Below are 23,385 nucleotides of genomic sequence, written 5' to 3'. Positions count from 1 at the left end.
TTAACTTGTGTGCACTCAGCTTTATGCGCTTGGCAGAGAGAGAGAGAGAGAGAGAGAGAGAGAGAGAGAGAGAGAGAGAGAGAGCGAGCAGGGGAGAGTTCTGGGGAAAATGGTTTAGCAATCCCACCAGCAATTGAACCCAACGTATTTTTACTATACATGTTTTTGACTTTTCGCACAGTCCCCAGAACATAATCCCCGCATAAGTTGAGTCGCCTGTATTATAATAAAACTTCATTCACACAAATGCCTTTTAGGATAAAACAGATTATTAGTGTTCCCTCTAGACTTTAGGTGGCATCCAGGGCTTGTGCTTCTCTTTTGAAACATGAAGGACTTCCAAAATCAGATAATAATAATAATAATAATAATAATAATAATAATAATAATAATAATAATATATTATTTGTACCCCTCCCATCTGGCTGGGTTTCCCCTACCAATCGGGATGGCTTCCAACAGAATATTAAAAACATTAAAAACTTCCCTAAACATGGCTGCCTTCAGATGTCTTCTAAAAGTCAGATGGTTGTTTATTTCCTTGACATCTGGTGGGAGGGCGTTCCACAGGGCGGGTGCCACTACCGAGAAGGCCCTCTGCCTGGTTCCCTGTAACTTGACTTCTCGCAGCGAGGGAACCGCCAGAAGGACCTCAGTGTCCAGGCAGAACAATGGGTGTGGAGACGCTCCTTCAGGTATGCTGGGCTGAGGCCATTTAGGGCTTTAAAGGTCAGGGGGTGAGGGCGGTGCTGTTCTGTGAAATCTCACTGGGCATGCCCAAATCTTTAAACCTATATCTGGTGGCTCTCTGTGTCCTGGCCTCTTTTTCACACTTCTCTTTACTTGAGGGCCTAAGGCAGAGGTGTGGAACCTCAGGTCTATGGACCAAATTGGTTTTGTGCATCAGGTCATTGTCATTCCCCTTTGCCCCCTCTTTATTTGGCATGACATTGTTTTTAATCTGGACCAACCATAGTTGCATCACTGTGAAACTTCTAAGGGCGATGGATGACAGGGCCCGGTTCAATGAGGGTTTCACCCTCTTGAGAGCTGTTTGAGGGAGGGACGGACACTACAGGTAGCGTTCCCTAGCTTTCATCATCCTCATCCAGAATGGCCAATGCTCAGGCATGATTGCAGTTGCAAGCCAACCACATCTGGAGAACAGCACGTTGGGGAAGGCTGCTATAGTATGACATGCAAACAAGTCTTATGTGGGAACAGAGCTGGGGTTCAACATGGCACAAAAAAGTGCTCCCAGCAGTTGACTCAAGTGGGTGGAAGAAGTAGATGGGGGAAAAGAGCAGCAACTTTAATGAATATAAGAAATGGAGAGTATCTGCTGATACATTTAGTTAAAGTTAAGCCAGGGTTAAATTGCTGGGAGAGAAAATTTGAAAAACCTTGGTCGGCCTTTGCTGTTTGGAAGCACTGAGTGTCGCTGTCACAGTCTGAAAACCTCAAGTTTTCAATCAAATGTTGTGGTTCCAGCACTTCCAAATACTGGTCCAAAAATTCTGTTGGGCACTGACATCCACTGTGCTTTGGACAAATTGGCTTGAGACACTTTCACACAAGCCGGTCTGTGGGCAATTGGTGTTCCAAATCAGCCTGCTGTTTTTGAAGAGGAATCCATATTATACATAAGTGCTGCTGCTCCACATGGAAATTTGCAAGCTCAGACTTCCTATTTGGATACTGAGAAGTGTGGGGGGGGGGAACAGGTGCGAAGGTCCTTGGTGTATCCATGTGTTGGTGCTGCCTGTTACATCTGAAGCATCAAAAATTGTAAAAGGCTATTGGAGGTGGTTTCAGTCCACTGATAATCCTTGTCTAAAGGGCCACAGGAACAATGTTCTTCAGATACAAGTTGCTGAAGAAACTTTCTAGCTAACTGTACACACCTGATTACATTATATTATCCAAGCCAATGATCGCGCACATTACGGCAGTGCATAAGCTGGGAGTTTCACTAATATTTTGGAGCCAGTGGGCACATCTGGAATTTTGAGGAAAGTGCGATGGGCACCAGTCACAAAATGGCTGTTGTGGAGGTGTGATATAACACAGCTTAGCTCCTGCATCTTAAAAGAAACAGGAACATGCCTCCCCTTCAATGGGGCGGGGGGGGGGCAGATTTACTTCCACCACCTCTCTGCTCACTCACAGAGAGAAACTCTTTGTACTTCTGTAAGGTAGGCATCTAATCCCGGCATCCAATGAAATGTGGGTATGTTCAAGGGGACATGTTCAATGGAGGAGAGGCTAAGCTGGAGCAAACAGGAATTGAGCAGGAAGAGTTAACACTCCCATGTGCACTGGGGATTTTTGAAGGGATACTTACTGCGTCCTTCACTGGTTGCCATTGGCAGTTCTGGCAGGCAAACTAGTGCCCATGATCTCTGGGTTGGTGACCCCTGCATAGATGTTTCACTAAAAGAATATTCCCTATTACAGACATGTCCAAAGTCCATTTGGGGGGCCTAATCTGGCCCACTGGTCGGTTTAATCCAGCCCCTGTGGCAACTTCAGTCCTAAAAAAAGTTAACAACTTTGGTTGGCCCTCTGGTCAGCCCTCACGGCCCTTCACTTCATCAAATTTCGCCCTCTTTGAAAAAAGTTTGGACACCACTGCTCTGTTACCTTCTGAAAGGACAGGAGCTGTCTGTCACCCACAGGAGGAATATCTGGGAATATGGAGTTCCTTTGGTTGTAATGGGCACAGACCAGCATCCTATTTGTCTCTCAGTTTCCATCCTTTCCTCCATCTGAAGTCGCAGAAGGAATATACACGCACATGAAAATCTCTTGTTTGCAGAGTATGAGCTGCTGTTTCCATCATTATCTCTTGGTTTCTGTTCTCTTTTACGACTTAAAATAAAATTGTCAATTCTGCGGCTTCTCGTTCTACCCTTTCTCCAGTTAAACCAATGTAATACCATTATCAGCATTATTGCTTAAAGTTTAAGTAACAGTACAGATAATGGCATTATCCTGGTTTAAAAGGGAAAGGGGGGAATTGAGAGACTATAGTATTTAGCATTTTATTTGATAATTTATTTCCATCCTACCTTTCTGCCCAGAACTAATCTCTCTGCTTAGATTACTTTGTTAATTAGTCGTCCCTTCACTCCAGGGGAAGCTAAGCTTCTTGTGTTTCCACAGCTTTTCGTTTGTTGTCATGTGACTCAGTGCCATGCATTCACCATGCACAGGATTATTTACAGAGCTAATCTCCCTCCCTCTGGGTTTCAGAGCGGCCTTCGGTTCTCTACACATCCAATGGAATTGCCTTCTAAAAAGATAGGGAACCCTCCAGCCTATTTGGATCATATTATATGTTATAGATTGAAGTGGGGAACTGTGGTCATCCAGATGTCGTTGAACTTCAGCTTCTGTTAGTCCCAGCCAGCATGGACAAGGGATTGTCTATTTTCCAAGTCCTCTAGAAAACAGCTTAATTTGCCAGGCCTGATTCCAAAGTGAGCTGGTGAAGTTCACTTATAACTAATGTGACCTCACATTGTGCACAACTGACCCATGTGCCTCTCTTTAAGCCTGCTCAATGGATAGAGTGCATGCTTTGCATCCATAAAGTACTTGGTGTAACTAGTAACTCTAATCAGGTATCAGGGCTACCTTGGAGATCCATCACAGTGGAATTAGACAAAATGGAGCTAAAATAACCATTGGATGAAACAACTCCTGCTGCATCAGCCTCCTTTGTTCATAGCAGATAAATTGCAGCAGGTTGTCTAACTGGTGATAGCTCAGTCAGTAGGGCATGAGACTCTTAATCTCAGGGTTGTGGGTTTGAGCCCCATGTTCGGTAAAAAGATTCCAGCATTGCTAGATGACCCTTGTGGTCCCTTCCAACTTGACAATTCTATTATTCTATGATCATACAAATGCTAAAATAAAAGAAGGAGGAATAAGGACCCAATAATGGGGAATTAGGATGATGGGTGGACTTCCAACTGGACCAATTGTTAAAAATGTGTGCCTCCTTAATTAGGTGTTGGATGCCCACTCACAGTGGGTGGTCTTTAAATTGGCAAAACTGCACCTCCTTTTTTGGCAGTCGATAGCAGATGGTGCAAAACATGCCATCTGGACACACCTTCATTCATGTTTTCTTGTTCAGCAGCTGAGTCTGAGATAATGATTTACTTAAAGACCACCCGGCATGAGTTGGTGGCTGAGCATCAATTTGAACCCAGGTTTCAGGCTTGCTTTGTAATCTACTGATCTAAATCAAACCATTGCTCCCCTAAAGATCTGAAATGTATGCAGTGTATCCTGTATACGAGCAGCTTAGACTTATAGCTGTAGACAAATCTGCAAAGGGCATTAAGAAGGCTATGGAGACACAACTGGGACAAAGCTATTAAGAATGAAAACAGCTGTTGATACCCTGGGAAAGAATAATGCATGCAGGAAAAATCTGAACTTTCCAAAGCTCTTGGAAGTCTAATAACATTTGAATCCTAGGATTACTTGAACCATCCAGGGAAGATCCTCAGAACGTGTTAATTGTTTGTCATTGTGATGTGCTAGGCAACCTACCATGAAAACCCAAATGGTTCCTAAGAACCTCAAGGACCAAGATATTTCAGAGACATGAATGGAATGGCTGGGGTTTCATTTTTTAAAAAAAGAAGCTGTAATCATATTATACTGGACGTGATCCATAAGGACTTGAACCGAGACAAATCTATTAGGAATGTATTTATTATTGTTTGTACTGTGATAGCAGCTACAACAGTTTTGGACATATCCGCCCCGCCTCCCCAGTAACTCTCCTTCTCTACATGCACACACACACACACACACAGAGAGAGAGAGAGAGAGAGAGAGAGAGAGAGAGAGAGAGACTTACCCAGATATAATCACACCCAAAGAGCACAGAAATGGGCAGAAGCTGTGCCACATGCTTGGTGTCTAAGTGTGCATTAAATTGTCAATGCAGTCCTCTTGCTGGAATGTGCAATGCATTTGCAGCTAAATGCACACAGATCTGGTAACAATACTGAGGTCAGCAAGGAGGGGAAATGTACAAGTTCACTTTGTTATCACCTTCAGCCACACAGACATTCATTTCAAATAAGCAATGCTATAGCATTAAAATGGGCACACACACAAAGGTTATTTAACACAGTGTTATATATTCTGAGTCAACAATCCAGCTGAATACATTTGGGACTGGACAGATAAGAACAATTCAAATTACCTATCAAAGTGGTGAATATTAGTTCATTTGCTGCTGTGTTTTTCAGATACGTAATCTTCTTCAATAGCATAGATGTCCTGTACTTCCCAAACTCTCCAAATCTGAGTACAGGTGGAACTAGTTGTAAACTGTACCATATACAATTCTAGTCTCCTCACCTCAAAAATTTGAGCGTTGTAGAGTTGGGAAAACATTCAGAGAGGGGCAACCAAAATGATCAAGGGGTGGAGCAACTCCCCTGTGAAGAAAAGTTGCAGAATTGGGGCCTTTTTAGTTTAGAGAAAAGGTGAAGATTTTTGCTGATTCCCTTTGCTTGCCTAGATGGAGGGGTGTATGGAGGGCTTTTTTTCAGCTAGAACTTTCCGGAACTCATTTCTGGCACCTGTCAGGTGGGTGCAATTGCCATTATAAGAGAACAAGGGAAGCATTCATGGTGAGTTCCGGCACCTCTTTTTCTAGAAAAAGTAGCACTGGGTGTATGAGTGTATGTAGAAACAAACCTAGTATGCAAAAGGTTTTGTTTTTTTAATTTGCATTTTATGCTCCTCCCACTTTTGCCTCTGACCCCGCCCACCACTGGGACGCTGTGGCCCCCAGAAGGTTGATCAGAACAGAAGGTTCCAGAAGGTTCCGCAGCCTTGCTTTGGCCTATAATCCCTTCCCCCTTACAAACCGAGGTCAACCTGACTGACGTACAGGAAGGAACTCTCCCTTCAGCCTGCCAAAGCTAACATTCACAAAGAAGCGTGACGTTGATTTAACCGTACTTTGCCCTTGTCTGGGTGGCGAAACACTTGGTTGTCATACGACATCCTTCAATTTACACAGAGCAACCTTTTAGATCCTAACCTGGCATGGAGATTATACCATTCAGCTCTTGAGTTGACAAAGAATCCCTTCTGCTATTGGTTAGACCTAGTGGGCAGGTGCTCGGCCTCTCAGGAAATGTCTGCGGTATGGACTTGATAAATGGCTTTCTCTTGCATGCTCAAAGATTGCCATATTTTGGTATGAATAATCGCCCACTTTACGTATCAGGAGTTTCTGAATACACATGGCAACAGGTGGGTCTGCATTGACTTAGCTCCAGCCCTGGGAAATGCACAATATATTGTCAACATGGATAGACAAGGACATGTTGTTCTTGCGCACTGCCAGTGACCTTTCTGCGGCAAAGGTAATGCTCACAAGCTTAATTTCTCACAGTTCTCGGCTTTTACAGAAAGATTCTAAGAGGCTCAGTTTTGAACAAGATTAAACATGTTCACAGCTGAAATCTAAATGGGTTCTGCATCGATGTTGAAATGGTGTGCTTAAACGCTGATCCCTAATGCAGCCTACGCGAGACCCACAGCAAATGTTCTCCCCAGCTGCTGCTCTTCCCATTAGCAGAACGGGGGAGAAGAATTAAGGAATCACCCTCGCGAAAGAATCTGTAGCCAAGGCTTCAGTAGCTGTCAGTTTGTAGGCGGAAGACTATAATAGATCGGAGAGTGACAGGAATTCTGAACTCAGGTCAGCTCCTCCAAACGCAACCATAATTTTGGGCACTCTTTATGTGCGCTGCCTTGGTTATATTTAGAGCCTCACTTGCAATTCATTTTCAGGAAATTCTCAGCAGCCATGAGGGCTAGAACCTTGGGGGGGGGGAATTAACTGAGTTGAGTGCCACATTGTTTTATTGGCAGTGCTGCAATTTGCCTGAAGCTGAAGTGAAGAGCATTGCTTCTTTGAGAGGTGAAGGGCAGCTTCCCAATGGCAGATTGTTGACACAATGGCAGATTGTATTCAGTGGCGGAGCTTCATGCTCCAGCACTGGAGGCGGAGAGCAGGCGGGGCTGGCTTGTGTCCTGGGGATGGGGCACCCAGCAAGGGGGGGGGGCAGCCCCGATGGCACCCTGGGGATCGTGCTGCCGGGGGTGGTGTGCTCCCCCCGCACTCCTCTTCCTCCGCCAGTGATTGTATTCAACATTGCCTTAAGTTCAGATTTAAAATGGCGGGTGCTAATGCATGTGCGTGGATTGAAGTGCCGTTGATACTCTTGTTTGCTTGTTTTCTACAGAAGAAGCAAAGATGGTAAAGGTGTACAACTAGCATTTGACAACAAGTAAAAACACCTCATTACATCAAAGCTGCATAGGGGAATTTCTAGCTTTTTTCAGATATAGACCTCGGTGCTAAACATACTCCGGAGGAGGGGCTGTGTGTCTGCAGAATTAATAAAACCTACAGACACAATTAATTTCTACATGAAAACCACCCTCAAAACATATATATATTACACACACACACACACACACACACACACACACACACACTTGGCATGAGAAGCCATTTAATGTAAACAATACTTTCTGTCCATTAGAATCAATCCAATATTGTGTACCTGTTTTCATACGTCCATTCCGTCATGTTCTGCAATGATCTGTGTAATTTAAAAAAAAATACTAATCTGCATGGAAATTTGCATTTAAATGTATATTTTTAAAAACGTTTTCTTTCAAAACATGGATTTTTAAAGGCATTTGGATATTTTTGTGGGTGAGCAGGAGACTCCACCCCCTACACATTATGGATGATTGGGGCAAATTTGCATTTGGAAAGACGGGTCTGTCTTTGGCCATCATATCTAGTCTGGCCCTCAAGTAATGCAGGGTTAAGCGAAAGGTCAGGAGTCTGTGATGGATGCCTTTAAAACTACTTCAATTTCCTAAAACCCAAGGTAATGGTGGAGTGGAGTTAACAAATCAAAGGTCATGGCACAAGTGAAAGGGTAAAGTGCATAGCTGCAAATTGTCCAAACATCCAAGTGTCTACACTGGTATGTACTTAGTGTCATCTCCCCTTCCCCAAAATAAGTGTTTCCTGTTTGGAGTGTGAACCAATTCCGCAGAGAATGAATTAACACTTATCTATTAGGCCAGATAAGATAAAGCCCATGTCTTTCCACCCCTGAAACCATCTGGGAGTCACCTAATCCTCAGAGCCCTTTTGTATACATCAGATTGGTGGCATGTTTAGCAGATGCTGATGGAGTCAAAACTCTACACCCATGTCCCAGCTTCCACATCCCACGGTACTTACTGTCAGCAAATTTGGGTAGGTCACTAAAAGGTAAAGGTAAAGGGACCCCTGACCATTAGGTCCAGTCGTGGCCGACTCTGGGGTTGCGGCGCTCATCTCGCTTTATTGGCCGAGGGAGCCAGCGTACAGCTTCCGGGTCATGTGGCCAGCATGACTAAGCTGCTTCTGGTGAACCAGAGCAGCGCACGGAAACGCCGTTTACCTTCCCGCCAGAGCGGTACCTATTTATCTACTTGCACTTTGACGTGCTTTCGAACTGCTAGGTGGGCAGGAGCTGGGACCGAGCAACGGGAGCTCACCCCGTCGCGGGGATTCGAACTGCCGACTTTCTGATCGGCAAGTCCTAGGCTCTGTGGTTTAACCCACATATTGATTATTGCAAGGTCAATTGACAATCACACAATTCACTGTTATGCCTAAGGGCCATTTCTTACTGACTCCAGAGCTGAGATGGAGGGGGCAGGGAATGGTTCATTTCACGTTTTAATGTGAACCTACCTAATTCACACTTCCCAAAATAATACATGGACTGAAATGAAACTATGATTCAAAATCCACATTTCTCCAAACGTTGCACTGCAGCTTTCCAGTTAAGTAATGTCCATATACTGTATTAGAGGAAGGCATACATAAGCATGCATAAGTTCATCATGTTGAATCATGTCTTGTTGTTCCCCTAGATCTGCCTTTGGACTGCCCTCCCTGGAGATGCCAGAGATTGAACATGGAACCTTCTGAATGTAGGTACCCCTAAGCTTCAGCCCTTCCCATGGAAGCATGCTGCAATGTGCTTGACTTCAGTCGGCTTCACTGCATTTTTATTCTGAACTGGATCAGGGCCAATATACAGCGAGTTGTTTTGTGCATGCCATCTGTCTATACATGATGTCCTCCATATGCTACAACAGTGGCTTGAGGTTAGGAGCTGGCATGCTACCAGTGTTTCAGAAAAGAAGCCCTGACTCTCCTTGCATCCACACAAAACACAGCTTCGGCGCACCAGCCTGCTCATGAAATGTTTTCCAGCTTTGGGATGCTTCAGAGATCTCTGGTACCCAAGGCTACAGTACCTTTAATCTGATATATCTGTTTCCCAACTAGTTGACCAAGAACATATTTCCTAGAAACATGCTTACCTGGTAGTAGTAGTAGTAGTAGTAGTAGTAGTAGTAGTAGTAATAATAATAATAATAATAATAATAATAATAATAATAATAATAATAATAATAATAATTTATTATTTGTACCCCGCCCATCTGGCTGGGTTTCCCCAGCCACTCTGGGCGGCTTCCAACAAAGATGAAAAATACACTAAAATGTCACATATTAAAAACTTCCCTGAACAGGGCTACCTTCAGATGTCTTCTGAATTTCAGGTAGTTGTTTATTGCTTTGACATCTGATGGGAGGGCGTTCCACAGGGCGGGCGCCACTACCGAGAAGGCCCTCTGCCTGGTTCCCTGTAACTTGGCCTCTCGCAGTGAGGGAACCACCAGAAGGCGCTCGGAGCTGGACCTCAGTGTCCGGGCAGAACGATGGGGGTGGAGACGCTCCTTCAGATATACTGGACCGAGGCCGTTTAGGGCTTTAAGGGTCAGCACCAACACTTTGAATTGTGCTCGGAAACGTACTGGGAGCCAATGTAGGTCTTTCAAGACCGGTGTTATATGGTCTCGGCGGCCACTCCCAGTCACCAGTCTAGCTGCCGCATTCTGGATTAGTTGTAGTTTCCAGGTCACCTTCAAAGGTAGCCCCGCATAGAGCGCATTGCAGTAGTCCAAGCGGGAGATAACCAGAGCATGCACCACTCTGGCGAGACAGTCCGCAGGCAGATAGGGTCTCAGCCTACGTACCAGATGGAGCTGGTAAACAGCTGCCCTGGATACAGATTTGACCTGTGCCTCCATGGACAGCTGTGAGTCCAAAATGACTCCCAGGCTGTGCACCTGGTCCTTCAGGGGCACAGTTACCCCATTCAGGACCAGGGAATCCTCCACACCTGCCCACCTCCTGTCCCCCAAAAACAGTACTTCTGTCTTGTCAGGATTCAACCTCAATCTGTTAGCCGCCATCCATCCTCCAACCGCCTCCAGACATTCACACAGGACCTTCACCGCCTTCACTGGTTCTGATTTAAAAGAGAGGTAGAGCATACCTATCATCCGCATACTGATGAACACCCAGCCCAAACCTCCTGATGATCTCTCCCAGTGGCTGCATGTAAATGTTGAAAAGCATGGGGGAGAGGACAGAACCCTGAGGCACCCCACAAGTGAGAGCCCAGGGGTCTGAACACTCATCCCCCACCACCACTTTCTGAACACGGCCCAGGAGGAAGAAGCGGAACCACTGTATGACAGTACCCCCAGCTCCCAGCCCCTCAAGATGGTCCAGAAGGATGTTATGGTCGATGGTATCAAATGCTGCTGAGAGATCCAGCAGAACTAGGAAACAGCTCTCACCTTTGTCCCTAGCCCGCTGGAGATCATCAACCAGTGCGACCAAGGCAGTTTCAGTCCCATGATGAGGCCTGAATCCCGATTGGAAGGGATCCAAATGGTCCGCTTCTTCCAGGCGTGCCTGGAGTTCTTCAGCAACCACTCGCTCAATCACCTTGCCCAAGAATGGAAGATTTGAGACTGGGCGATAATTGGCCATCATGGCCGCATCTAAATATGTTTTTTTAAGAAGCGGTTTAATAACCGCCTCTTTCAGCGGGTCTGGGAAGGCTCCCTCACGGAGGGAAGCATTCACCGCCCCACGAAGCCCATCGCCCAGTCCTTCCCGGCTAGCTTTTATAAGCCAGGATGGGCAAGGATCCAGGAGACAGGTGGTTGGCTTCACTCGTCCAAGCAGCCTGTCCACATCCTCGGAGGTAACAGATTGGAATTGATCCCACGCAGCTTGACTAGACAGGACTCTAGCACTCTCCCGCCCTGGCCCTGCTCCCACGGTGGAGTCTACCTCTTCCCAAATCTGAGCGATTTTATCTGCAAAAAACTTTGCAAAATCATTGCAGGAGATCATGTGGCCCGTACTGGGCCCCGATGTCTCAGGTGGTTCCGCTAAATTGTGAATCACCTGAAAAAGTCTTCTGCTGCTGTTTTCTGCAGATGCAATACAGACGGCGAAGAAAGTCTTCTTCGCCGTCGCTATCACCACTTGGTAGGCTCGACGTTGAGCTCTAACCTGTGTCCGGTCAGATTCGGAATGAGTTATCCGCCACCGGCGCTCTAGCCGTCTCAATGATTGTTTCATTGCCCTCAGATCCGTGGAAAACCACGGGGCTGTCCGGGCTCCATGCAATCGGAGAGGACGCTTCGGAGCCAAACAGTCAATAGCCCTGGTTAACTCCACATTCCAGCGGACCACCAGGGAATCGGCTGAAAGGCCATCAACATGGGATAAAGCATCCCCTACCACTCTCTGGAAACCATTTGGATCCATTAAGTGGCGGGGGCGGACCATCCGAATTGGTCCCACCTCCCTGCAGAGGGGATGGGTTGCAGAGAAGTCCAGTTGCACCAGGAAGTGATCTGACCATGGCACTTCTTTCGTTTCGCTTTTACTTAGTGTCAGATCACCAACATCCATAGAGGTAAACACCAGGTCCAAGGCATGTCCGCGGCTATGGGTTGGGCCAGACTTATTTAGGGACAGCCCCATGGAGGCCATGCTTTCCACGAAGTCCCGAGCGGCCCCTTGTAAGGTCGTGTTGGCATGGATGTTAAAATCCCCTAGGACAACCAAGCTAGGTGTCTCCAGGAGAACATCCGCCACAACCTGAAGCAGCTCGGGCAGGGAATCCTTGGTGCAGCGGGGAGGTCGGTACACCAAAAGGAATCCTGTACTGCCCCTATTGCCCAACTTCCAGAACATGCACTCGGAAAACTGGGTCTTCCCAATAGGACGCCTGGTGCAAACTAATGACTTCCTAAAAATCACTGCAACCCCCCCTCCCCGCCCACATGACCTGGGTTGCTGTGCGTAAGAGAAACCTGGTGGACAAGCAGCGGCAAGGACAGGCCCATCTGCTTCATCCAACCAAGTCTCTGTTACACATGCCAGGTCAAGTCCTCCATCCATGATCAAGTCATGGATGGCAGTGGTCTTATGAATCATTGACCTGGCATTGCACAGCAGCACCTTCAGGTCATGTGGGCATCCCTTGCTGATTCTAGTATCCATCCGGTCAGGATCAGACCCGGAGGCAGGGATAGTCCTCAGACAACGACTAAACCTGCCTCCTCTGTAATGACATGGTCTTGTGGGACTTGCTGTCAAGTAAACGCACATGAACTTGCATTCCATGACTGTGTTGAATAGAGTATAGCCCTGTTGATGCATTTCCTGCTCGTGCGCACTCCTCCCACAATTGTGAATTCCACATCCAATAATAATAATGATGATAATAATAATAATAATAATAATAATAATAATAATAATAATAATAATAATTTATATCCCGCCCATCTGGCTGGGTTTCCCCAGCCACTCTGGGGGCTTCCAACAAAACACTAAAATACAATAACCTATTAAACATTAAAAGCTTCTCTAAACAGGGCTGCCTTCAGATGTCTTCTAAAAGTTTGGTAGTTATTTTTCTCTTTGACATCTGGTGGGAGGGCGTTCCACAGGGCAGGCGCCACTACCAAGAAGGCCCTCTGCCTGGTTCCCTGTAACTTGGCTTCTCGCAGTGAGGGAACCGCCAGAAGGCCCTCAGCACTGGACCTCAGTGTCCGGGCAGAACGATGGAGGTGGAGACACTCTTTCAGGTATACTGGACCGAGGCCATTTAGAGCTTTAAAGGTCAGCACCAACACTTTGAATTGTGCTCGGAAACGTACTGGGAGCCAGTGTAGGTCTTTCAAGACCGGTGTTTCAAGACAGGTAAGATGCTCATCACTGTATGACTTTTAACAGATCAGAACCAGGCTGGGCTCCCTTTTTTTTTTTTGCAGTTCAGCCTAGCAGGGCACATGCTTAGCATGTAGAAGGCTCCAGTTTCAATCCTGACATCTCCAGGTAGGGTGGAGAAATCCTCATGTGTGAACCTAGGAGAGTTTCTGCCAGTCGGTGCAGATCAGACACGGAGAGCCTATGGCCCTCCAGATATCATTGAACTGAACTCCCATCATCCCAGACCATTGATGGTGAGAGATGGAGTCCAACAACATATGTGGTAGGAGGGAGGGCACAGGTTCTCCATCCTTTCTGTAGACCAATGTTTCCCGAACTTGGGTCTCCACCTGTTTTCAGACTACAATTCCAATCATCCCTGACCACTGGCGTTGCTAGCTAGGGATGTTGGGAGTTGTAGTCCAAAAGCAGCTGGAGACCCAAGTTTGGGAAACATTGCTGTAGACACTGCTGAGCTAGATAGAACTCTTGAGCTGAGTTTGTATAAGGCACTTGCCTACAAACAGGGCAGTGAACTCCTCTGCTACTGTGCTGAGCTGCATATCCAGTTCAAGCTCGGTGCCTGCCTTTCCCCCCTAACTAAAACAATTTTAAGAGGTACTAATCCCTTCCCCCATAACCTTAACTATACAAGAAGGAAGCAAACATCATTTACAGACAGGTTTGTCACCTCCTTTCCTGGACATCTCTAGTTTTTACCGTAACTGGTGTGTTTTTTACTGGGTTTTTTTAACTTAAACAGTAAAAAACTGACATTAAAGGCTGCATTTACAGCTTATCTCATCACCCACTGCTGCACTGGTCCCCATTAACAACTTTATTATTCAATGACGAGTCACTATTTAGTACTGAATGCAAATTAGTTAACTCAGAACAGTGGGCAAAGTATATAAAAATTATGGGATGTTCCCCAAGGCTACAGTTCCTGGTCTCGCCTTGAAAAGGTACCCTTGCTTCTACTAAAAATAAAAGACAAAGCAGTTAAGCAGAATATAGTCATTGGGGAGCAGAGAAGTGCTGCACATTCCTAGAAAAGGGTTCTTACCAACATGCCAGCTCCAAGTGTCATGAAGCCGTGGCTCACCTTTCTGGTATGCCTCTTTCCCAGGGTTGGCTGAGTGAGCAACCTTCCTTAGGATACTATTACCTGGCAGATGTACTTCTGTATTTTTACCAGACTGGGCAGAAGATCAGATGGAGCACCATTTGAATTTTCGGCCACCAACATCACAGTTATTTGGGCTGTCTCTGATGCTTCCTCTTTTAGCTGAAGGACACCCTACTGGCTCTTTTAATATGATAAAGTATGATACTTAAATCTTCGTTTGATATATTATTAGGACTTGCTTTTAACCTTCCTACCTCCTTCATTAGGGACGCGGGTGGCGCTGTGGGTTAAACCACAGAGCCTAGGACTTGCCAATCAGAAGGTCAGCGGTTCGAATCCCCGCAACGGGGTGAGCTCCCGTTGCTCGGTCCCTGCTCCTGCCAACCTAGCAGTTCGGAAGCACATCAAAGTGCAAGTAGATAAATAGGTAGCGCTCTGGCAGGAAGGTAAACGGCGTTTCCGTGCACTGCTCTGGTTCGCCAGAGGCGGCTTAGTCATGCAGGCCACATGACCCAGAAGCTGTACGCCGGCTCCCTCGGCCAATAAAGCGAGATGAGCGCTGCAACCCCAGAGTCGGTCACGACTGGACCTAATGGGTAAAGGGTCCCTTTACCCTTTGCCTTTTACCTCCTTCATTAGGAAAACGAAAACTTGTTCTTGGATTCATTGTCCTCAGACGAGAAATACTATAATCCTACCATATATATATATACACACACACACACACACACACACACACACACACACACACACACACACACATCTTCATTCAGGTTCCCTCTAAAGCAGAGGTGGCCAACTAGACGTGGCTGGGCTCCAGCTGCTGGGCTCCAGCTGCCATTGTCCCTGGCCATTGGCCATGCTGGCTGTAGCTGACGAAAGTTGGGAGCCCAACATGTGGATGGCCGCAGGTTTAAATAAAGTGCTTTAATTGCCTAGGAAAAGAAGGGAAGTTACTATTTACTCCACTTCAGCTAATGTGGAGTGTAGCAGCGCAATAGTTAAGCTGGTGACATTAAAAATGAAAACAAAACAAAAACCATAATCCTGATCAAGTTTGAATTATGTCAGGTGCTATTCTGCCTCTTAGCATACACTCCAGGGTGTGGAGAAAGCAGTAACGTTTGGATTTGTGTAGGACAGCCAACAAACTTGGGATGGCCCTGATTTTAGTCCAGATATTCAAAGCCACAATTTATACGGTTTCCCCCTAGTGCTGAAAAGGTGTTGCACATAATAAGGCAAGGCACTATTTCAGTAACGCCTTGCTCGAAAGAGATTTTTAAAAATCGCTATGACAATCATTTCCCATCTCCCAAAGAGGGTGAGAGCTGCAATTTATGCTCCCAAAGACTACCTTTTTCTTAAAGCTCTTAAGGAACATTTTCGGTAATAATGGCTGATTTAGATAGATTCCCAAGGTGCTGGATCATTGCTGATGACATTAATGGTTTAAGGCTCCCTGAATGTTGATTGATTGCCGTAATCTGCTGAAACTATTTCAGGACATAGATTTATTATTATTAAGCCTATAAAATGGTGTCAGGGTCAAAGCAAGCTGATGATTTGTTTTGTGATGCAGACATTATACAGGAGCAGATGAAATCTTTTAATAAATGTGAAATGCAGGCGAGAACAATGTTTCATCTTCTTTCGTTGGAAAAATCTGTGGCCGGCTAATACAGATTAGCAGGGAGAGTGCATTTCGACTAAGGATGCTCATGGAAAATAACCTTCAAGCACCAAACAAGCTCTGAGCTTTGCTTAACAGTTGCACTTCGCTTAGACTATAGACACCTCTTGGGGGCATCTTGCTCCATGGGCAAGTCTATACTATGGAAGCACAAGATGGAACAAACTTGATAGAGCTAAACAGAGTTGTGGCTGAATGGAAGAACTATAGGAATTCCATGCATGCTACCTCCAGGTCTGTTGAAATGAGTTGGTTATAAGGTGAGGCTTGTCACCTCAGTTGCATGCAGTGCCTTTTACCAGGTTAAACACCTCATCTGCTGCAGCCAATGTAGGCTGATCCTTTAGGGCCATTGGATCACAGCCTTGCTGTGAAAACGTGTCAAACATATTTTTTTAAACTCCAGCCCTCAAAAAATCTCAAAGCCACACTCTCTCTCGTATTCTACACACACTTTATACATCTGTCTGAACTCAGAGCAGCTCTGCAAACATTCTTGTTAATGTACAATTCTCTGACCAACCAGGCCTCTGCAGTACTCAGCCAATCCTAAACCAAAACCACATCTCTGGCAAAGAGATCCCTCCCGTGTGTCTCTAAGCAGGTAAACCATGTGGCTGTTCAAACTGCCTGAAAGTTAGACCTGCATGAAAAGCTCACCTGATTTGTTGCTATGAGGGCTAACCGGCAGCATTCGTACTGGCATATTAAGGCTACCTCAGAGGGCAGTCCAGACATGCTCAGAGCTCACCTCAAAGCACATTCTTTGTAGCTAGTTGGGAGAAGGGTGTGGCTGCTAATTAAGAGAGAACAGCAATGGACTGAATGCATGAGCATCTTTCTAGAGAATCTAGACCATTTTTAATTTTTTTTAAAGAGAAACCTAAATAATTTACCGTTCTTTTTCAGAATGAGGGTGGTTTGGGTGGGTGGCTTCTGTAGATGCTGCAGCCTTCCCTACTTATGTTGTTGGAATTGTAGGGTCTCTAGGGGGCAACTATAAACTTCCTTTCACTTCTAGGCTTTTTAGCTGTGTGCAGTTGCATACCCCCCAATACTTTGAAGCCCAAACGCAGGATCCCATTTTCCCAGACGGCATCTTCCCACTTTTTTATCATGAGAGCACGGCAGCCATTTTGGTTGCCATGATCGAGTGCGATTTTGCACTGTGGTTGTTCCCCCCCCCCCCCAGCACTTTTTGGGCCACGGTGCCCAAAAACACATGTTTGGGGGCATCATGCAAGATCACAACCCTTTAAAAAGTGCATTTTTTTTGGGGGGGTTGCACCACAAAATTGCACAAGATCACGGTGACCAAAATGACCACTGTCTTCTCATAATAAAAATTTGGTTTTTCTGTGACACTTGTGGGATGTGCATTTGCATGTTCAATATGTTAACCATTGGTCCTATTGGTCACTTTCTAGCCTTCTGTCTCTAGTTTTGTTTCAGTTTTTGAATGTTTTAATCACTTGGTTTTTTTAATGTAAAGTATTCTAGATTGCTAGATGCCGCGTAATGTAACAAAATCTTTGAAATAAGTCAGTAACCAAACACACTAATCTAATTTGCTTAATATTAAAACCCAAAGTGCTTTGACCAAATCTGAATTTAAAAAATCATTTGTTTCCCCTCCCAGTATCTCTCACATTTTCTTTTTAAAGGCAAAAAAAGCCCCATCTCTCCACCCCAAAATAATGTTAAAACAAGGATAGGGGTTACAGGCCAATGCGACAGAGGAAGAGATCATTATTCCCCAGGGTGGGGGGAAGAAAAACTTGAAAGGCCAGAACTGAAACTTGCACAGGCAAAAAAAAAAAAAAAACCACCAACAACCCTACATTAGCAAAAAGATTGCAGCTGGTGCCTAAAGATGATGGGAAAGATCTGTTTAAAGGTTGGTCAGATTTCCAAGCAAATGCAGAACTTCAGAGAACCAAAGGCCTTCATACTCAAAGTGACAGACAGTCTTTTCTTGGCGCAGTGAATACAGTACAGTCTGAAGGAAAGTTACAGGAAACATAGGATACCAGGTCAGCCAGATAATACCACTAATCCAGTATTCTTTCTTTCTGGTCCTGAATCTCTGAGATAGCAAGCAGGGGTCTTTCAAATCTCCTGCTACTAGGAATATTTTTAGACCAGCTTTCCCCAACCTGGTGCCCTCTAGATCAGCTTCTCTCAAACTTTGGTTCCCCAGATGTTCTTGAACTACAACTCCCATCATCCCTGACCACTGGCGAAGCTGGCTAGGAATGATGGGAGTGGTAGTCCCACAGCATGCAGAGACCCAAGGTTGAGAAAGGCTAACAAAAATATTTTGGAGTACAACTCCCAGTACACCCAGACGCTGTAGTCCAAAACATCCGGAGGTCACCAGCTTGGCAAAGGTTCTTTAGACAGATACCATAGATTGTCCTTGTGTCAATAGGTGTGTGTGTGTGTGTGTGTGTGTGAGAGAGAGAGAGAGAGAGAGAGAGAGAGAGAGAGAGAGAGAGAGAGAGAAAGAGAGAGAATCTGAACTTATTCCATGGTTTATTACTGTAGTTCATGGCATAAGTAAGAAGATTGGCATTACTAAACATGACAGGTGACCCACCATTATGAACTTTCTTGAACCCTGGTACCAGTCTAATCTCAAAGCATGCCCTGGAAGGCATTCATAAAATATCTTGAGTTCCTCACACCTCGTAAAAGTCAGCACATGTAAATCAAGTTGCCAGTAAACTCTGCTTAACACCTGAATGGATGACATCAAGATAATGGTGAGATAATTTTAAGACAGGAGGCGGGCAAAGGATGGCCAGGTTTAGTCAATTGCTCACTGGGAACATATTCTTTCAACCTTTTGTTAAGCAAAACACATGGTAGTAGGCAGAAAACTCTGGGATAAAATGAGATGGGAGACACTTGGCTTGCCAGTAGTACACGTGAAAAGGATCTAGGAGTCTTAGTAGATCACAAGTTGAACATGAGTCAACAGTGTGAAGAAGCAGCAAAAAAGGAGATCAGGAACTGGAAGAAAATGTGAACACAGAGTAGGAAGAGAATAAGCTTCACATGCAGGGTCTAAAATGGCAGGATATACAATTTGCCTGGGATACAAATTAGGCTAGGCAAGCAGGCAGCCTAATTTTATGAGAAAGTGAAATTCCAAAAAGAACATATTAGTGTGCTATTTTGCTAAATTGCAAACAAATAAATAACATTAGATTTGTACAACAATTGAACATTTAGCAAGAACGCTCCTTGCTACAGCAAATCAACCATAATTATTTCCTAAGAAAATAAAGGGCTGATTAGAAAAGAGAAAACAGGAGGGTATTAAATGGTGGTTACTCAGCAAAAGTATCACTCCTTGCCAGTTAATGACACAGAGCCAAGTAAATAACAGAAAGCATGTTTAAGTTGCATTGAAAACTGTGGGACTGGATATAAGTTATAAGCTCTGGTCACGAACTGACAGGATGTTCTCCTATGCAAGTCTAGTTAAAATGAACAGAAGCAGCTCTCTGCATTTGAATGGAGCAAGCACAGGGGCTTCAAATGTGACTAATTTCAATGGAATTTAAGCGTGGATATATTTTCTTCCAGTTGCACCCATAGAGTTAGATTTATTTATTTCAGTATATATTCAAAGGCTGCTTCAAGACATACTATGGTGGAATCTACACACACATTTTTAAAAAACGCTGTGAAAATGCTTTATTTTAAAACTTTTGAAAAATACATTGAATTTTGCATAGCTCACTGTCGCTATCTAGGGCCACATTTGTGTACTGCACTTTACAACACATTTAAAACGTTTTATGTGCAGCTGTAAGTGGCAACTTACTCCCATAGATCCTGCTGGCCTTGCATACCAAACCTGTCTTAAACCATGCCCATTTTTTTAACATCCTTCTCCTCCCCCCCCCCCCCAGGTTTGACTGTGGTTCTTCAAGGCAGCCAGCATCAGTATGGAAAAAACTCGATAGGTAGCTATCATCACTTCGACAAATGGATGAAAACTAGTCTCTGAATCTCTTCTTGTTCTTCCTCCACGCTGCATTTCCTGAGAATTCTTTGTGGTGAATGGATTGGCACTGCTTAGACCAACGAGGAACCCCCCCCCCCCTTCACAGCATCTGTAAACAATTAACAGGAATGCTAGCAAAAGCTCCGCTCAAAAGGGTGCTGTTCTTACAGAGCTATCGTGGAATTATGTCTTTGTGCAGTGTAATCTCTATGAAGTGCCCTTGGGCAGGAAGCCATAGTAAGCAAGCTGGCGGGTTCATGATATCTTCTTATCTAACAGGTTTGCCTAAGTAACATGTACCTGCAAGGTCTCTAGGATTTTAGGGTGGTTGGTTTTTTTTTGTTTGTTTGTTTTAAACTTACTGAACTCAATGGATATTGTACCACCTCTTCTGCTTTCAGAATACTTGATGTTTACTTTCATCTATTTCCTCCCTTTTTTGATTTCATTTTAAACACAGGGAAGACGTGGAGCTCAGAGTTGCAGCATCTGCTTTGCATACAGGAAGTCCCAAGTTCATTCCCTGGCAAGAGGCGGAGCAACTTGCTGTTGTACCCGGAGTGGCGCTCGTCCCAGGGGGTGTGGTGCGCATCCCAGGAGGCCTGGCGTGCTGCCCTCAGGGGCGTGGTGCATGTCCTGGGGGAGTGAGCAGTGAGCAGCATGTGCCCCAGGAGGTGCCGCCAGTTGGGGGTTGGCATTTTGTCACACACACACCCTTTGGAATGGCACCCAGGGGGAACTGCCACCCCCACCCCATCCCTGGCATCTCCAAGCAGAGCAGGAAATGCCCCATGTCTGAAATCCTGGACAGCCACTACCAGTCGTTGTACACACTGCTGAACTAGTGGCTTGACTCTGTAGAAGGCATCTTCCCGTGGTCCTTTTGCATCTTAATCATTTCAAAGTATAATTCAGTCTCTTGATTTCCTTCCCAGTGAATATTTTTCTCAGAAATTGCCCTGTCTAGGAACTTCAGGTATGCTCCCCACAATGTCAGCGTCTGATGTGACTTTAGCATGGGCACATTGAGTCTATAGATTTAGCATCTTCCACCCAAGTTGCATTGATGAGGCAGGTATGGAAACACCTAAAATATAGAGTTGGATATGCAGGACAGTTTCTTCAGGCATTATAAAACCAGGGATAACCAATGTGGTGTCCTCCAGATTGTAAGGGATGATGGGAGCTGAGCAACACCTGAAGAACTACATGTTTTCCACCCCCTGTCCTGGACCTTTGCTCTCTAGCTGATGTATCTTGACCACTGATTCCAGGGGCGCCAATTTGAGTAAAATATTGGGGGAGCCCAGGTAAGCCCCACCCCACATAACTGATCATAACACGACATAGCACGCACACACCATTTGAATGCCTATCCACTATGGGGGCCCCAGCCCCCCTACATATTTTATTGGGGGGGGGGCGAAGGGACCTCAGCCCCTAGACGTTGGCTCCTATGACTGATACATAGATTCTTTGTCCTCTCTGGAGCATGAGAAACTTGTTCTTTACTGCTCAGAAGAATGAGCATTGGAGACCTTCTTCCTTCTCTGCCAGTTATTGGACTAGAAGACCCTCTTCTCTCTGCATTCTTCCCAGTGCAGTGACACTATGAAGTAGTAATGTTCTATGAATTCAGGAATGTGGTTGTGCTAAAGTCAGTCTATTCCTGTTCCATTACCTACCGAATTCTAGTCTTCATTTGAAAAATTCAACCCAAGTTGAAAAAATATGTTCCACATACAATTACAGCTAAGCACATTGGGAAGCATTTCCAAAGCTTATATTTTCAAGAGTTCCTTCTCGATCTTACTTGTCCTCTTTCAGTTCCCATTTCCATGGAAACAAGGTAGAAAAGGCTGTCATTGAGCACTGTACAAGCAACAGTCAGGATTGACAACGGGAGATCTTGCAGATACATTTTAGCTGCTGGAGGTCAGCAGAAAATAGTGCTAGGAAACCAAGTCACAATCTATATGAAGCAACGTGCATTGTCTCCTGAATGGCACACAAAGTAAAGCAAGGCCGATGAGATCATGAGGTAAATTAATATTCTTCCCACATACACAGTCACATAAATCCCTCTGGCTGCAGTTCAGCACTTGGGGACCAATGGGGTTGTGCATACCTACCTGTGTGCTGGATTGTGGCCAATCCTTTTTTCCCCACCAGGCCATTAAATCAAAGTTGTTTCTTTCAGAGCCTTACACAATAAAACACAGTTTGCATCTTTATTTCCCCCTTCATTCTTTATATCTGCAGCAAAGCAGCAGTCTGGACATCTATCACCCAAACTATAAGCTTGGTGATACAATGTCCGTGAGGTGCTCTTTGTCACTTGATGGTTGGCAAGATTGGTGCCAGTTTGAGGGAACCCTCAGCAAAGTGTCCCCGGTGGACCCTTCCTATAAGAAGTGGGTTGATCTGGTGATGGGAACAGCAGGAGTCTGTTTAAGTTTCCCACAATGACACTTGGTCAGGGGCACTGTGGGAAATTTAAAGGATGGCTCACAGACCAGGACATCAGGGCAGGTGTCAGGGCCAGCTGGTCCTACTAAGAGTGTCAAGAGATGGCACCGAGCCTGACACCTGGATGCAGCATTCACCAAGTGAGCAATTGCATCACATATGTCGATGCAAACTCATCACCCAGAAAGGTTCTGTGACTTCCATGAGTATGGGAAGGTGAATTTATTCGCTTCCAGTGCCACACAAAAAAATGCCCGTTACAGAGACGAAAGATACATGATGGATAACACTGACATGAAATAACAACGTGAGCCAAGGGGGTGTTCAGTAATTACATTCAGTGTCCAAAAGGAGAAAACACGATCTCATTGACTCCAATCAGTCTCTCCTTGTTCGACATTCCGACTAGAGCACTTTCCTAAATAAGATCTAAAGCCTCATTTATTCTACTCTCCTTCCACACACACACCCTTCACCTTTGCTTTTGAATCAGACTCTATTAGCAAAGGTGGCCACTTTCCTTATTGCAAGAAGGGCTTTGCAGCATCCAATGCAGCATTAAACAAGACAAAAGAAAAAAATATACAAGAAAGAAAAGGGCAACAACCGGACAGCTCCACCAGTTTGCGGGTGGTGCTGATAATGCCAGGGTTGCAGGTTTGATCCCTGTATGGGGCAGCTGCAATGCAGGGGGCTGGACTAGATGATCCTCAGGGTGCCTTCCAACTCTACAGTTCTATGATTCTATGAACTCCGAATGGTACCAAAGTGTGACATCAGGAATTGGCATCAGGCCTCCGCAATGTTTGGGAGAAGTTGGCACCTCGACATCCAGTACCTTTCCATATAGCAGTTTATTGTTG

The 23,385-nt window shown here is 45.2% G+C and overlaps 1 long non-coding RNA gene across 1 annotated transcript; it reads left to right on the top strand.

The window, feature by feature from the left end:
- The first annotated feature begins 6,092 nt into the window (after positions 1-6,092).
- LOC308597382 lies at positions 6,093-20,479 on the top strand. The gene is made up of 3 exons (XR_014012905.1): positions 6,093-6,407; positions 8,995-9,054; positions 19,959-20,479. It is a non-coding gene; the product is annotated as an uncharacterized lncRNA (long non-coding RNA).
- The last annotated feature ends 2,906 nt before the right edge of the window (positions 20,480-23,385 follow it).

The sequence above is a fragment of the Podarcis bocagei genome, assembly GCF_964188305.1.
Source record: "Podarcis bocagei genome assembly, chromosome: 11".
NCBI lineage: Eukaryota > Metazoa > Chordata > Lepidosauria > Squamata > Lacertidae > Podarcis > Podarcis bocagei.
This window is presented reverse-complemented; position numbering and strand designations above follow the sequence as displayed.